General features: G+C 41.3%; 1 protein-coding gene across 19 annotated transcripts in view; it reads right to left on the bottom strand.

Moving 5' to 3' along the window:
- FOXP1 (forkhead box P1) overlaps nucleotides 1-15,416 on the bottom strand; it is a 513,657-nt gene that overhangs the window by 174,396 nt on the left and 323,845 nt on the right. Inside the window, exon 1 of one of the 19 annotated variants that reach the window (XM_081901941.1) lies at nucleotides 9,012-9,162. The exons of 17 other annotated variants lie outside the window; for them this stretch is intronic. The gene's annotated coding sequence lies outside the window, so the exon portion shown is untranslated. Of the gene's footprint in view, nucleotides 1-8,679; nucleotides 8,774-9,011; nucleotides 9,163-15,416 lie in introns of those variants that run through there. One more of the 19 variants, XM_081901942.1, reaches the window with a different exon arrangement.

The following is a 15,416-nucleotide window of genomic DNA, read 5'->3' as shown; positions in this document are numbered from 1 at the left end:
AATGTTCAGAAAAACATACCTGGGAAATTCATAAACATGGTTCGATATGGAGACAGCCATATCCCGATGTCTGTCCTTAGCATTTAAATATCAGAGGTATGGCATCAATTAATGTCTTTTTGAAGGTATTCTGGCTCATATATAGGCTTCTCCTCATTTTGAAATATCTAAGCATTTGCTCATCTCCACATTTTGCAACTATCCATGCCATAAAAGTTAATTGTGCAGCCTGTGAAAAATAATTGCTTCCTGCCAAAACAAAGCAGCCCTTTCAGAAACTAATAGAGAAGATGCAAATCCCCTGCAAGTCCGCACAGTGATGAAAACAGACTCCACCCTTCAGACAGGCTGACCACACCTGGCAGTGTGGGCTCAGCAGGAAGCAGCATCCTGAATACATGGCAACTCAGGGCCTGTTTCCTAATACCTAAGGAGAAGTTAGCAAAGCACATAAACAGCAGCAACGGCTGGATTTATGAAAGATCAGTAATGACTGGTAATATATATATATATATATATATATGCTTTCGTAGATTTTCACGGGTACAGGAATGCAGGTTTTGGTGTCCTCGGGTGTCTTCCCGTGTAAAAGTTGGGGTGTCTAGGCGACGTTTCGACTGGAACAAGAAGTTCCAGTAACAAGAAGCCGAAAGCACCAGCCTGAAGATGACGAGTGAGACCTCGTCGAAACGTCGCCTAGACACCCCAACTTTTACACGGGAAGACACCCGAGGACACCAAAACCTGCATATATATATATATATATATATATATATGCTTTCGTAGATTTTCACGGGTACAGGAATGCATTCCTGTACCCGTGAAAATCTACGAAAGCAAATATCTCACCTCTACGGGGAGGAAACCTTCCAGCTGACAAGAACCTACGAGAAACTAGAAGTCCGAAGAGCCACCATGGACACCAAAACCTGCATATATATATATATATATATATATATATATATATATATATATATATATCTCAAAGAGGGAAAGTCGGTGGTGGCAGTGCTAGAATTGGAAATACATTTGGAATTGTTGAAGAAGAAGCCAGGTGACATAAACAGGAGGCTGGGGAAAAGATCACAAAGAGATGCAAGAAGTGTTTCCCTACCCAGCTCACTCTCAGAAGCCTGAAGCACTCACCAACATTTCAGATGCAAAGAAGAAAGCCTGCCTGTAGGAGCCAGAAGGAAATTAATGTCTGCAGGAGGACAGCTGGAAGCTTAGATGCCTCAAGGAGTTGCCTCTTGCTTGCTGCCTCATTGGAGGATTCACCATTGCTGGACTCAAGGGTTTCCTTGTCTCCTTGGAGACGTTCAGTACATGCGTAGGTGTTAACAGTGGGAACAGTGAAGACTTCATTAATGTAAAACAAGAAAGAAATAGTCCCTGTGCAAGATGCCTACACGGAAGGAGGAGAATGAGGCATCCACACTTCCTTCTGCATATGTTCACCGAAATGTTTAGCAAACGCAGATTTCACTGCATTCTTGAATTAATTGAAGGGCATCTTTAGTTCTACAAGTCAGGAAGCATGAACCCTCAGAAAGCTAGAACGATAGGGTGACAAGGTAGGGGAATCTTATAAAGCAAGTCACAGTTGCAGCTGATGGTACTTAGCAGAGGCCCAGAATACTACGCATCCATTTCTACTCTTGAGGCCCCATCTGGAGGGACCCCTTGGAAATCTAAATATGGAAGTTTTCCAACATGGGAAGAACATTCAGCTGATATACAAGCAACATTTCAGTTCTGATACCTGGAAATATAAGTGATTTAGCGATAAGACTTCAATGGATGGAAGTCTAATAATATATAGCTGGTACATTTACATGTTGAAATGCTAAACTGAAGATAGATATTTCTGGTTCACATTTGGGAGGTATAGAACACTATCCTTGCTACTCAAGCTCTCCTCCATATGGCAGAAAGGGAAGCTTTGAGTCTCCTAGATGATAGTTTACTAAAGGAGAAAGACTTTTGAGCAATACAGTTATCAATGTGAAGCTGGCTCCATTTGGTACCTTAATCAACTGGGGCTGCACTCTTAACTGTACTTACCCAGGAGTAAGTGCCACTAAGAAACTTAGAGCTTTATTGATTTCCTCAAAATGTGATATTACTTTCTATCTGTTCTGGCAAAAGAACCCCACATGTTGGTCAAAACCAGTTTGGTTTTTTTAATGTCCCCAGAAGAGTTAGCCTTGCAAGAAATGCCTCATTTCTCAACTGAGAGTGACTGTGAAGTTGAGACTCTGAGGCGGAGAACCCTTAAGGCCATCTTTCTTGTATTCATGGGGTCTTCTCTCATGAGTATCTGTCAGGATCCCTGTGAGTATATACCTCCGAGAAGGTTACCACAAGAGATCTTTTTCTGCATTAGGAAAGGGTGTTTGTAAGCAAATGAGAAGGAAACAGCTTCAAGATATAATGCATAGCCCAAATTAGGAAAGAATCACACAAAGAAACCTGAGCTAAAGGAAAATGAAAATCCAAGAAATATTAAAGAAGTAGGGAGGGGGTCCAGTTTTGCGTCATTTCTAAAATGTGAGTTGCTGGGGTTAAACTTGCCTTTAACTTGCTTGGAAGACCTCATGGCCACTCTATTGTGGGCTAGTTGCAGCTACATTTTGGCAACAGAAAGGTACTTTGCACATGCTTCAAGGCCACACTCAGTTACTAATTCATAAGATCTAGCTAGGATCAAGAGTCAGTGAACATAGGTTCAAATTAAGCCCCAGGGGACCCTCTGAAAGCAGGCAGAAAGAACAATTGAAGTTGGCAGCAACTTAGTGGAACAGAGAGGGGGGGAACACATTAACCTTTCCCTCATATTGAATTTCGAGTTATAGAAAACGTTGGGGAGAAAGTCCTACTAGTAATAATCAGCACAATAAAGTCCTTACTGTCAAACCATGCAGTCTCTTCAGTGGCTCAGAGTAGCCCTCACTAGTCCTCTAATTTCATCTGAGCCTTTCCCCCTTCACTCCTAACCTGAGATCAAACCTGCTTGCCCTGCAATTCTAAAGGCTAATCAACAGTCATCACTCCTCTGGAGCCAGAGAAGAAAAGAGAGGATCACTGAAAAGAAAGCAAGATGGCTAGCATAGTAGGCGAAGTGCTTGCCTTTCTTTCTTTCTCACCTCCTCTAAGCCATTTCAAGACTATTTGGAGTGCCTTTGTGAAATTACCTTGCTGATCTCCATTCAACGTCAATGGATACCAGCCCTTATAATACTGGCACTTGTAGTCTAATCCAGTCTGACAAATGCTGCTTGAGAGAGAAGCACAGAACTAAGCAAGCCCTATATCTTTGTTAGTATGTAGACACAGCAGTTGGTATGCTACAGGGATGCCAGTAGGATTTTCTGGGCCCAGCACACTGCAGGGGTATTGGGCACAACATTTACAGGTGTTTTATTTATATGTATAGGTGCCATTCTTTGGGGGGGTGTATTGTGATTTAAATAGAAATATAATACTTTATACCATAGTGGGGAAGACTGTGAACAGGTCATGACTTCTTACTCCTGTTTGGATCTCTTTGCTTTGGCAAGCAGGGATGGGAAACTGGTTTTATATATATAATGATGTCTGGCAGGCAGAATGTTAACTAATGAAGGTTTTCACATAATTGTATTCCCGCACTAGAAAATACTTAACCTGATGGATTTCTGCCTGCCACGTGGATTTTAAAAGCCAACCATAATGCCAAGGTCTTTTATCAATGTGTCTTAAGATGCCAAAACTACATTTAGCTTGAACTGAGTGGTGTGTGTGTGTGTGTGTGTGTGTGTGTGTGTGTAAAGACATTTATAGCAAGCAAGGTTCAAATCCAATGCTTGGATAAATTCAAGATTAAAGTGTTAAAAGGCAGTTTATTCTAAGAGTTTTTATCAAAATTTATGAACAGCTTGGTTACAATACAACCTCAAAGCAATTTAATATAACAACTATATACTAACTATTAAAAACCAGGCTTTCTGTCAGATAAGAGCTTGCTCCCCTGTAGTACTGGCAGTATCCCTCATAACACTAGAGCTAAAGGACATTAAGTTGAACACTGGAAGATTCAGCTCAGACAGAATGGAATTTCTTCACATAACTAGAGTTAAATAACATAATTTTCTCCCACAAGATGTAGTGATAGTACCAACTAGGATGACGCTGAAAGAGGATTGATTTTGCAACTGCAGTGAGGGTAAGGATATTAGTGGTCACTGGACTCCCTGGAAAAGTCCCTGATGTTGGGAGAGATTGAGGGTGCAAGGAGAAGGGGACGACTGAGGACAAGATGGTTGGACAGTGTTCTCGAAGCTACTAACATGAGTTTGACCAAACCGCGGGAGGCAGTAGAAGACAGGAGTGCCTGGCATGCTCTGGTCCATGGGGTCATGAAGAGTCGGACACGAAAGCAACATTACTATATTCTGCCTCCACCACCAGGATGTATGCTTCTGAATACCAGTTGTTGGGAAACTCTTCGGGTCCTGCTTGTGGGCTTCCCATCAGTATCTGGTTGGCCACTGTATGGATGCTGGATTAGACAGCTTGATCCAGCAGAGCTCTTAAATCTTTATCTTAATGTTTAGCATGAAATTAATCCCAGGTTAGAAAGAACATGAACTCCTGTCTTTGCTACCACCTTATGCATTTGGGTGGACATGCTATTGCCCAGTCACACAGTAGCTATGTTATTAAATGTACACGTTATGAGCTAGCATTATACAACCCCCTTCAAGATGCATACAGTAACTTCTAATAACTTTCAATGCAGCAAACAAGATGGCACGTTCATAAAGTATTAAGCACACAAAACAGCAAATTTAGGTAAGCACATGTGCCGCGATTACAGTATACTAAAATCTGTAATGTAATAAATGACCTTCCTATACACAGGATCTCAGCTTTCCTACCTTATTATATGTATTCTCTTTAGCTAATATGTATTCCCATCAAACACGCAAAAAGAGAAGGACTGTAGCTCAATGGTAGAACACTTCCTTCCATACAGAAGGTTCTATTCCTGGTGGCTTCGGGTAGGGCTGAGAAAGGTTCCTCTCTGGAACACCTAAAGAGCTACTGTTAGTCAGAGTAGACAACATTGAACTAGATGGACCAAAAGTCTGACTCAGTAGAAGGGAGCTTCCTATGTTCTCCATAATCAGTGCTCTATAATAAAAGCATGGAAGTATGATGGGAATAGGGTGCAACTAGTGTGAAGGCAACTCTTTCCTATTCTGTTAGTTCCATTTGGCAACTGTCATAAAGCAGTAGAAGAAGAAAGCTTCTGGAGAGAAGTTGGGCTGTGGATGGGACTAAGGGGAGAGGTGGGGAGGAAGATATGACAGAGGTTTATAAAAAGTGGACAGAGCAATGTTTCCCCATCCAAAATTAGAGCTTGGGATCATCTGATGAAACTAATAAGCATTAGATTCAGAGCAGAAATATACTACCACAACAGATAGCGATGGCTCCTAAATAGCTTTAGATGCTCTATGGACCTTCGGTCTTCTCTGGCTGTGCTCTTTATATGTTCCTGATATGCCGCTGAGAAAACAGTACCGTGACACAATGACAGGGAAGACGTTGGGTGACACATGGAGACTAGGCACACTAGAGCCTACACTAAATATGTAACGATGCTCCTTGAAACACTAGAGAAGGTTCCTCATGAAAGCCAACACAAGTGCTTTCAGAATGACGAGGCTTCCCTGAGACAACCAGCTCTTTTCTCCCATCTCAGCGCAGATCCTCCAACGTTTGCTTAGGGACTTCTGGTCTACAAGTCCCACCTCAAGTCTACTTACCCAGGCATATGACAGCTGAAAAACACTGTTCCTGGCAACTTAGAGATCACTGGTTGAGAAGAACTTACTTCTTTTTTTGTTTGTTTTGAAATGTTTTAAACCTGCCACCCTGGGCTCCTTCAGGAGGAAGGGCGGAATATAAATCAAATGAGAAGTCATACTGTTCCCACACAAGAAATAAGTTCCTCATGCATATTTTTATTGGTGAGATATTGACACACTGGGCATAAAGACTGCTAAGCTGATAATATATTCATACAGGTGCATATACACCTTGAGTATAGCTATGCAGCTCTTGTCTCCTCATCTCAGAAACAGTATTATAGAAATAAGAGAAACTGCAAAAAAGACCACAGATATATTAGGAATATAAAGCAGAAATCATACAAAGAAAGGTTACGGACATACACACACACACACACACACACACACACGATTTTGCTACTATTTAACCTGAATGTGCTATGGTCCATGGGGTCACAAAGAGTCGGACACGACTAAACAACTAAACAACAACAACAACCTGAATGTGTACATGGAGGGAGCTCACTGTCATTTCTGCATTCATGTAGGTGGCTTTTACAACACTAAATGGTTAAAAAGAAAAGCTGGTTTACATGTATGAACTGGTCTACACTGTCTGAAATCTTAAACTGCCAGAGGCTGGTAGATGGATGGGAAGGAAAGTACCATGTGCTATTAAAACCTCTTGAAGCATTTGTGCATAGCTATAAATGGATTAATAGACTGGCTTAGAGCACCTTTTGAGCTTCCTAAATTGTCCCAAGCATGCAAGACACTGAAACAGCACAACTTTCCCTTTCCTTGCCTCCATGTTTTGTTTTGCTTTGCTTTTGTGTGTGAACCCAATCCAGATCCCCGGAAGAGAGCATGACCTTTAACCTAGATAACAGAACAGAAGTACAGCAGCCAGTCACTTAATATTATAGACAAGGTGATCTAATACATCCATTGAAACTGACGGGCAATTCCAGAAGACCAGGAGAGATTTTGAAAGCAAGTCCATCTATTAAATTTGTACCTGCCCACCCAATGTGAAATTCCTTTCATGTGCTTGTCAGTTCTTTGTAATTCAGTGAAATCAACCAAAATATACAACAGGACTTGGTCTTATATATAATGTTTTCTTTCTTGAAAGCAATTTAGTTCACAGGGTTTTTTTTCCTCACAGAAAAAAACTACTTAACATTCTCCTGAGCTATCATTAAGGAACAGTGCACTGTACACAATGAGATTCACAAGAACAGTGTTAAAAAGGAAAGGGACGCCTGTAATAGATTTAACATGGGTGCAAACTCCACACGCTCACTGCAAACACTTAGCAGCCAATAGGGGTGACAGAATAACTGCGCTGTCAATATTTTGCTCCAAAGTCAGCATCCATCCCTCCACAAGATTGCAAGTACTTCTCATTTAGGCAAGCACCTAGCTGATGTGTTAAAAGGAAAAGCAAACGACATTTTCCATGGAGGTGGAGAAGTAAGCATAATTATGATAAATCCAATCTAAGTCCCATGCGACTGGCACTCCACTGATAGGATATACAAAGCAACAGATTAATTTTCGGCTGGGAACTGTTTGAGTTTTCAGAAAGTTGAAGGCACAGAACACACAAAACTGTTGACTCACTTTAAGCTTCCTCCCCCCCCCCTTAAAATGATACACAATTTCCCCTTATTAAAAATGGGAGAAAAACAATGCTCTTATTATTTTCCATGTATCTTTTATTAAGCCACAAAGAAAACAAGAGTTTGGCCACATGTTTGTTTGCTTGAGCTACTCCCTTTCCCTTCTGATAAATAATCAAGCCGGCCATCCAGAAAAAACAAAACCAGTGAGCTGGGAAATCTGATGGTCATCCAATAGACTGAGATACCAAGAAAGGCAGCAGACCACTTTTCCCACAGTGGGTTTTGCTGGCCTGCACCTACACTGACATCTGAGTAAATAACTTTAGTCACTCTTTCCATCTTCCCTATGCAGTTAATCTTGCTGTTAAACAAATTGTCCCCGAGGCAGCTGCAAAATATTGTTGTTTTCCCCACTGCATACTTTGGAATATTGCAAAAAAAAAAGAAGAGTTTTTCCACAAGCATGCATTTTCTTAAACCGTTTGTGGCACATGCAGTTGGTCAAAATATATGTTTCTGTTCTTAAAAGTCTCAACATGGAACAGACCTCATAGAGGTTTTTGTTTTTTCCTCCCCAAGAGCCTCTCTGAGGATGCTTATTCAGACTATGCATTCTTCATGCCCTCTTGTGCTTCGTGGATATGACAACGACTGCTTCAAGTGATTGGACAAAAAGTTAGATATCTGTGTTGGTGGACTTTCCTGGACACAGTACAAATTCCAAACAAACAACGCAACCCCCCAAACCTACACAATTTATTAAGCCACGTGAACAAAAAGGAGAGGCACGGAACATGTGTTACAGCACTAGCTACAGATATTAAGCAGCATTACCTCTGGATTGAGCCAGGTGTCATAAATATTACAGACCCTGAAAATCTGAAGGAAAATCTCTGGCGTTAAAGTTAACACCTATTTTTAAACACCAGTCTGCTCTCTTTTTCTTCCCTCAAATCTTCCTGTAGCACTAGAAGTCTAGACAGCAGTCATACCACAGAGATAACACCCATGCTCATCTCAGCAGCCTGATTTTTCTTTATCGTTTGATTTGTTCAAATATTAACAAACGGAAAGACAACCACAAGGGAACGGCATTTCTAAAGATGCAGACCCTCCTCAAACTCCCTCCTGCCCCTCCCTTTCCTTGCTGCCATTCCTTCAAAACTTAAGCCAGTAACAGGACAACACACAGACAAAACACATCACAAACTTACACACGCTCTAAGCGAAAGCCGTCCCTCCTCAAACAACAGTCAACACAGGACTTCTTGAGAAATACATTTGAAAAACAGAGCACCCCAAAGGAGGGGGGGGGGCGAGTTAGCAGAAGGCAGCTCCCATTTCGTCTTGTTTTCCTGCCCAACAAGGCAGTAAACAACGTGAATCATCTTATTTTGCTCTAAAGCCTCAGCAATTAAATTTTCCTGGAGCAAAAGAATGCCTCTGCAAGCGAGATAGCAAGTTAAAAGTTCACCATAGCTACATGTTGTACACCCCCCGGAGCATTTAAACAGAGAATATGGAGAGTTTAACAGAGCACTCTTACTGTCTGTCTCTAGTTTGCCGTCTCCTTGCTGAAGATGTATTCTGGCTGTTTCTCTGAAGCAGGGGGTTGAAGAATGGTAAAAAGATGTTTGAATAAACAGGAAGTGCTGTGCAGCTGAAGCACACACTGAAGGGAAAACACACTGGAGCACTGCCCTTTGTAGGCAACAACGGGAGGCTTGCCTCCACAGTAGCAACGTCTGCTTTTATGAAATGACAAAGAAACCACAAGAATTTAAGCAATTCCTCCCCCCCTCCCCATCTGCAAAGCTGATAGATCAGCTGGAGCTTGCAGGTAATTTCAAAGTTGTGTTTAACACTCCAAAAAAATTATATTAATTCTACCCTATTAAAGCAGCTGGCTGACGTGCAGAAATCATATATACATATATGTGTGTGTGTGTGTGTGTGTGTGTGTGTGTGTAAAACTCAACGAAACAGCAGCAAATGCATCTTAGCTATGCAGCTAGGCAAATTCTTTATTTGTACATAGTTTTGGAAAGCTTGTTTTTCACACTCTTTGTAGTACCCACACACTTATGTCAATAAATGTCTGTTAAGGTTGGCCAGACTTCACAGCAATTATTCAAATTCCTTCATAACACGCCCCCCCACCGCCCATTTAAAATAAATTAGACTTTTGAATCTAAGATCTCAGGAGTGTGCATTCAATATGTTCCAGCAGATGCATTCTCTTTCTTGGTTTCCTTTCAGTCACTAAAACAAAGTACCTATTTAAGTCCAGATGACTAAGTAAACTCCCTTCCCTTCAACACCACCAGCCCTCTTCCCCCACCCTCAGCCTTAATTATCAAAAGTCATGTCTTTTGACATAAGGGGGGCAGAGATACTGTCAATGAAAGTATACTGGGTTTCGTATTTTGAAGGCAGTTGGCAAAGATGAACAGCAGAACAACCATGTTCAGCAAGTCCTTTTTCTAAAGGCAAAAAAAGACAGGGAGGGAAAGAACAGGAACAACCCCCCCTTTTTTAAGAAAATGTATTGCTGTTGTGTCAATGTGCTACAACCACTGATATTTGTTATTTAGCACAAACTCTCGGACTGTCTGTCATTCTGGGTGCTAATGCTCAGCTAAAATAACTCATTGGGAGCTGTCAATGGGATGTTTACACAGGACGCAATCTTTTCTTCATACAAGGGGATTCCCCCCCCTTTTTTTACACTGGAATTCATCTTCTTTTGATCTCACATTCAAAGCAACAGCAGCTTGATAGACATGCAAGTCTGAAAGCAAATCCAGACGCTGAAGATAAACCGCCAGAGTATGACAGGCAGGAGCATCTAAAGCTTATAAAAATGAAGAGAACAGCATGTCGTCTGAGTATTACAATAGCAGAAATCAAGAGACATATTAGGTGGAACTGATCAGCCACAAAAACCGTTCAAAAGGCAGATCATAGAAACAGAAAGACTAGGCAAAGTGGTGGTGGGAGGAGAGAGAGAGAGAGAATGGGAAAGATCTGCTTTAAAGAGGCCTCACCTTCTCTCTAAGCACTACAAGCTTTCTGCTCCTGGCATGCAAAGTGGAGGAAATTGAGGGTTTCTTGTAAAAAGCCTTTACTAACTCAGCAGTTCTCACCTTTAGCACACCAGTTAATCTTTTAATTAGGCTTCTCAATTATGTAGGCCAAACATTTTTTTATTATTATTAATTTTCTTCTTCTTTAAATGCACAGTATGTGTGTTGCTTCTCTTTCCTGCTGTAGGTGTTATGGACTAGTTTATCTGTAGAAACTTAGGCTGAGATCCGATACACAGTTAAGCACGCTTTAGTGCCCACTGATTCTAGTGGGACTTAAGACACCGTTAAATATCTCTGGATTGCACCCCTTATACGGTAGCCATAATGAGACTGTAGTACTCATTAATTGTGAAATCGCTTGGAAATGCCACCCATTTATGTTTCCAGGCCCTTAAGAGCGCCACTTCTTCAAAATTGGTTGGCAATCTGATTAGCTGCTGGGTTCTCTCTCTACATTGTTAAAAGACTCTACTTTGTTATTGGATATTACTTAAATTGGACTATCCCCGAGACAGTTAAATACCAGAGGAGAAAATGCTTATGTGGAAATGATCACTAAAACTTTCTTGAGGAAAATCCATACATTTTTAATTCCTCCCCCTTCTGTATAAGCCTCTTACTTTAATTGAAGTTGCTGAATATAATGAAAAAGTAATTCTCAAACAATTTTGTACTTAGAGATGTTTGTTAACAAACACCGAATGAGCAGGCAGTGTTAGGTTAAAGGGCAGCAGAATTCCACATTATAATTTAGCCTGTGGTTATTTCTGATTAAGAACACCCTCCGGGACAGCAAAGGAAGATCTTCTTTTGCAGCAGGCATAGCTTTTAAAATTAGCCTCTTCTGCATAATAAACCAACAGAAAAAAAGTGGATTCGAAGATGCACTGAAACAATTTAAAGTGTTGCAATCAGTTACAATGTGCTTTCTGGGGTGGAAAGCTATATGAACCAAAAGACAGAGCAAAACTCACCTTTTTGAGCAGCTCGCGCCCCAATTGTAAATATTAAAAAGAAAAATGCATCCTGGATTCTAAAACTGTTATAAGAAAGTCACCTTCTGTCATGCTTATGTAGCTATCTAATGAGCTAAAGGCTGATTATTTATCTTTAAACTGTACTAGTTTAATCTTTTAAGGTCACGACTAATCTGCTTCAACCTTTTTTTAAAAATAACAGCTTTCAAGACTTGCCGCTGGAACTCACTAAACCTGGGGGCTGAATGTCATTGGAAGCGAAGCCTTTACCTGAAGCAGCTAGCTGCGCAATGTAAACACTGAGCAAAAATTATCTGGTAAATCAAGAGGCAAACTACAAAGTCTGCATGCTGAGAATGCAGTCCATAACAAGGCTAATCTTACACCATTGCAAAGAAATAAATAATTATCATGATCACAATGCAAGGTGACTATCCTTATTTTCTCTAGCATGTGACTGAGGTTAGATACTCTTCTTGGCAATAATAATTTTGCCTGAACCTCCAGTTGCATTTATTAAGAAGTGTACACAAAAGAGTGGTGACCAGGCTGTATTCCCAAGGAGGTTTGTTATTACTTTTATTTTTACCCTCAGCCGTCTTGTGGACTTGAATGTCACCATGGACCTTGAATGTGAAACAGCTTCAAGCTAATAGCTCTAATTGCTTGAAGATGTGCAGGCAGGTGAAACCTGATCTCCCCTGGCCACTGTAGAGACCAGGAACAACACAAGAATGTTTACACAGTGGGTTGAGTTTAATAGACAGTAGAGCTGGGTTTCAGACAGCTAGCAAAAATGCAGCTAATAGGTGACCTCTTAAATGTAGCCCCCCCTCCCTCTAGTAAACAAAAGGCCATTTCCATTTATTAAAAAGGGAACATGCTAAATGCCAAGGTTATCTGCCTGTCTGGGTGCAGCCCAGGTTAAGATGCACCTGATGTGAAACTTTATCTCTGCAAAACACAAAAGACGCCTAACATGTCAGGGCTCAGTGAGATTCAAAGTGATGTCACATTAATTGTGAACTGAATATTTTACAGGACTGGCCTTTCCAGATTGTCTAGAACATGGGGTAGCCAACGTGACAGCCTCCATATGTTGTTGGATTCCAGTCCCATAAGATCCACAGAGTAGTGAGGGATAATGGTAGCTGAAGTCCAGCAACATCTGGTGGGCCAAGGGTTAGCCAAACCTGGGTGGATGGATGGACAGGCAGGCATATATATATATATATATATATATATATATATATATATATGCTTTCGTAGATTTTCACGGGTACAGGAATGCAGGTTTTGGTGTCCTCGGGTGTCTTCCCGTGTAAAAGTTGGGGTGTCTAGGCGACGTTTCGACGAGGTCTCACTCGTCGACGTTTCGACGAGGTCTCACTCGGCTGAAAGCACCAGCCTGAAGATGACGAGTGAGACCTCGTCGAAACGTCGCCTAGACACCCCAACTTTTACACGGGAAGACACCCGAGGACACCAAAACCTGCATATATATATATATATATATATATATATATATATATATATATAGCACACAGCACAACTGGAAACATCTGTGGAAAACAATGAATATATGAACCCTCCTCTGTGGAGTAATAATAATAATTTTATTATTTATACCCTGCCCATCTGGCTGGATTTTCCCAGCCACTCTGGACGGCTTACAGCATGTATAAAACATAGTAAAATATCAAACATTAAAAACTTCCCGATACAGGGCTGCCTTCAGATGTCTTCTAAAAGTTATGTAGTTCTTTATCTCCTTGACATCTGAAGGTAAGGAGTTGCACAGAGAGGGTGCCACTACCGAGAAGGCCCTCTGCCTGGTTCCCTGTAAGTTCACTTCTTGCAGTGAGGGAACCACCAGAAGACCCTCAGAGGAGGACTTCAGTGTCCAGGCTAAATTATCGGGATGGAGATGCTGCTTCAGGTATAATGGGCTGAGGCTATTTAGAGCTTTAAAGTTTAGCACCAACACCTTGAACTGTGCTCAGAAACATACTGGGAGCCAGAGAAGATCCTTTAGGACCAGTGTTATGTGGTCTCGGCAGCCACTCCCAGTCACCAGTCTAGCTGCCGCATTCTGGATTAGTTGTCTTTTCTGAGTCACCTTCAAAGGTAGCCCCACAAAGAGCACATTGCAGTAGTCCAAGCAGGAGACAACTAGAGCATGTACCACTCTGGTGAGACAGTCCACAGGCAGGTAGGATCTCATCCTGCATACCTGATGGAGCTGGTATACAGCTGCCCTAGACACAGAATTGACCTGTGTCTCCATGGACAGATGGACAGCTCTGAGTCAAAAATGACTCCCAGGCTGTGCACCTGGTCCTTTAGGGGCACAGTTATCCCATTCAGGGACTCAAGAAAGCTTACAGCTAAAATGTTACTTCATTCCATTTATCTCTTGAAGGTGTTGTACACAATCCCTTCCCTCACACATTTTTTCTTTACAACAATCCTGTGAGGATGGCTCAAGGTGACAGATGTACATGTGTATATGACATGTATGTGTGCAGGAGATCAAACATGGGAGAAGCTTCCTGATATAGAATCTAATATCTCCATTTTCATCTGACAAATGTTGGAGGGTATGCGATTTTGACACACAGGTTTGCTTCCATGATGTCTAGTTTGGCCTAGAGGACAGCAGAATCTGGGCTGCAGGAAAATAAAACCACTTTCCAAGAAGCAGCAGGGCACTAAAATGTATTTGAACAGGTCATTTCACAATCTGTATGACAGAAAACAAAATGGGGGTGGGGTGGGGTGGAGGAAGGTAGTTCAACTTCTGCCAGAGGTCAAAGCACAAAAAGGTGTTTACCAAGAGGTGTAGTCTTGAAAGTAAACACTCTAGGTCAGCAATATACAAAGACTTAATAGCTTTGAAATTTTTTTTGCAAAATCCTAAAACAAGCCCTACATGGCTTGAAACTTGCTGGCAGCTCTGCTATATGTTACAAATTTGTCGCACTTAACAAAAAGGAAAGGGAGACATTTATAGGGATTGTGGGTTCTTGCTTGAAAAACCAGAAAGGTCAGGAAGAACAGAGACACTGAAGAAAATGGAGGAAGGGGTTACTTCTAACAAGGAAAACAAAGGTGGAATAGATCGCATAATAGGAGTTTAGCAACTCTGCAAAAAAATGAGGAAACGATGGCCTGAAATATTTTTAGATAAAACAGCAGTATCAGTGTAGAAAGTTAATCACCAACCAACCAGGCAGCCAGCCAACCAAAAAACAAATGGAAATGCATAGTAAAAGAGAATGAATAAACAAAATCAAAATACGTTATTAAAAGAAATGTGCAATTTTGCAATGGACTAACTACCCAGAAAATAGTGGGAACATCTCACCTGCAACAAGCAGAGGCTTGACAACCATATGTCAGGAGTGCTCTGATGGTGTTTCCTGCTTGGCAGGGGGTTGGACTCGATGGCCCTTGTGGTCTCTTCCAACTCTATGATTCTATTCTATTCTAAGAATTCATTACAGTGTTAACAAAGTTTCACCTGACGTTTTTATTGGAATATGGTAATATAAAAAGGACATACACCTCTAACCTGTTCTGTGAAAATTGGCTGCCAAAATATTTGTTATTAAAAGGGGGGGGGTAGTAAAACGGAAGTATTACTAAGTCTGGTGAACAACAATAGCTCAGAAAACAAGCCATGAGGGGTAAAAATTTTGCACCCTCAAACACATGAAGAAAAAAAATGAGAGAGGCCTTCTCCCAAAATAATTGCAAGTAATGGCTGGTTCCTTTTTCTTTTTCCGCCTCCCCCCACCCCCACCCTTCGCCCCGCTCCTTTTTGGCAACTGAAAGAGTTCGTCATTGAAAAAACAGTGTCAATTTAAAGATTTAGTATAAACT

The sequence above is a fragment of the Podarcis melisellensis genome (assembly GCF_964234715.1).
Source record: "Podarcis melisellensis genome assembly, chromosome: 2".
Lineage (NCBI taxonomy): Eukaryota > Metazoa > Chordata > Lepidosauria > Squamata > Lacertidae > Podarcis > Podarcis melisellensis.
This window is presented reverse-complemented; position numbering and strand designations above follow the sequence as displayed.